Genomic DNA, 2,202 nt, shown 5'->3' with positions numbered 1-2,202 from the left:
ACTGTATAGGAGACATCACATCTGTGACATTATTCCTGATTATATGTAACCTGTATCTAATCATGAGAAAAAAATTAGACAAATCCAAATTGAAAGATAGTCTATAAAATAAGTGGCCTATACTTTTCAAATTCAAGTTCACTGAAGACAGTTAAAAACTAAAAAGTCATCACAGTTTGAGGGTGCTTAAGGAGACATGACTACTAAAGACAATGTGGGATTCTAGATAAGAACTTGGAACAGAATTAGCAAACAATAAATAAATAAAAGTGAAATCTGAATAAAGTCTGCAGTTCATCTAATAGTATTATGCTAATGTTATCTTGGTTTGATAATTGTGATATTATCATATAAGATGTTAACATTACAGGAAGTTGAATGAAGTGCATTCAGGAAGTCTCTGTTCCCTACTGTAAGTCTAAAAGAACTCAAAATGAAAAGTTAAACACAATAAAAAATACAGAAAAAGTGGAAATGACCCACATTCTAGTTTCATTGCTAGAGGTAGCCACACCTTTCATTCAGGGCATGTCCTTATAGGTACTGTGATAACTTCTAATAATAAAGATTAATGAGTTAGTGAAAAAAATGGTGTCTGATTTCGAGCATCTTATAATTAGTTTAGAAAACATACCTATTGGAAGTTACTAGAGGATAATTATCAGGCAAAGTTGCAAAACTTGTGCAGTGACAAAGATGGATTTAGTATAACCTAAATGTTTCATAAACTTGCTCATTTGATGTCTGGTCATTTGCCTGGTGGATTGTAACCATAAAAGGGATTTCTGCTAGATTCCCTTGGTAGCACTTTCTTGCTTTGCTCTCTCAGTGTACTGCCTCATAGCTTCCAACTGCCACTACCTCCTTCCTGAAGCAGAGCAGAATTATGTGAACTCATTTACTTGAAATCCGTCTGGGATACATGATTAAATGCTTATTAGCAATATTTTATGTGCAGAAATTTCATTATATAAATTACTTAAATTAATTAAAATAGAGAAACCTAATGACTAATGTTCAAAATCTATTAACTAATTGAGAGAGACAAATGAATTCCCATGCCTTTCTACATGCTCTCCTTAATGCTGCTAGCAGTCAATAACTTTGTTTATGAGAGTTTAATTTATCTTGAAAAAAAATGACCTTTTTTATTTTTCAGTCTTAAGCAGAGCCCACTTTTGACTACCTTTTTCGGTGTCTCCAAGTTTAAATGATTCAGATTTTGAAAACCTACCATCTGTTAACAAATAATGTTCTCACCATGAAGGCAGTGATTATGTTTGTTGCAATTTCACAAGACAAGAAACCAAGAAAAATATAAGAATAGAAATCAGAGAAGAGCAAATTCTAAAGGAAAGACTCTATATGAAATGAAAAAGCATGAACAAACCATCTTTGCTGCCAAGGGATTAAGGGTAAAAGCATGTGAAGCAAAACTATGGTTAGTTGAAGTTGTAAGAGTGAAGAAGAGAGGGAGAATGTTACAAAGGTGAGCTTTTATTTTCAGTGGGAATTACTGTTGCATTTCATTCAATATGATGTTAAATATAAATCTTTTGAGGCTCTAGAAATAAGATTCTGGGCAAGGTCTGACTGATCCTTAGTATTATAGACATAAAGATGATCCCTTCAGAACATAAGCAAAGAATTACAAAATACTATAGATGAAGGAAATTAGATAGACTGTATATATCTAACTATTTAGAGTCTATTAAGTAAAGCTTAAATACAATAATAATAATAATAATAATAGTAATAATGCTAGCTTTTACTGGGTTCAGGGTTTGTGTAAAGTGTTTTGAATGCCTTTTTCTCTATTACTCTTGACACTCTCTCTACTACATTGATGAGAAAACCAAAACTTTTATATTGTCTTTATCACCATAAAGGCTTCTCAGCTGTGTCTCCCACAAAATAGGCCCAACTTTTGATTTTGTTAACTGTTTCCTTTGCTGTGCAAAAGCTTTTGATCTTGATGAAATCCCAATAGTTCATTTTTGCCCTTGCTTCCCTTGCCTTTGGTGTTGTTCCTAGGAAGATGTTGCTGCGGCAGAGGTCGAAGAGGTTGCTGCCTGTGTTCTCCTCAAGGATTTTGATGGATTCCTTTCGCACATTGAGTTCCTTCATCCATTTTGAGTCTATTTTCGTGTGTGGTGTAAGGAAATGGTCCAATTTCATTTTTCTGCATGTGGCTGTCCAATC

The 2,202-nt window shown here is 33.5% G+C and overlaps 1 long non-coding RNA gene across 1 annotated transcript in view; it reads left to right on the top strand.

Annotated features, from left to right (window-relative positions):
- Positions 1 to 1,304: 1,304 nt before the first annotated feature.
- LOC132015412 (uncharacterized) overlaps positions 1,305 to 2,202 on the top strand; it is a 12,696-nt gene continuing 11,798 nt past the window's right edge. The window contains exon 1 of the long non-coding RNA XR_009403666.1: positions 1,305 to 1,489. This is a non-coding gene — a long non-coding RNA (uncharacterized LOC132015412). The remainder of the gene's footprint in view (positions 1,490 to 2,202) is intronic.

The sequence above is a fragment of the Mustela nigripes genome, chromosome 1, assembly GCF_022355385.1.
Source record: "Mustela nigripes isolate SB6536 chromosome 1, MUSNIG.SB6536, whole genome shotgun sequence".
Taxonomy (NCBI): domain Eukaryota; kingdom Metazoa; phylum Chordata; class Mammalia; order Carnivora; family Mustelidae; genus Mustela; species Mustela nigripes.
This window is presented reverse-complemented; position numbering and strand designations above follow the sequence as displayed.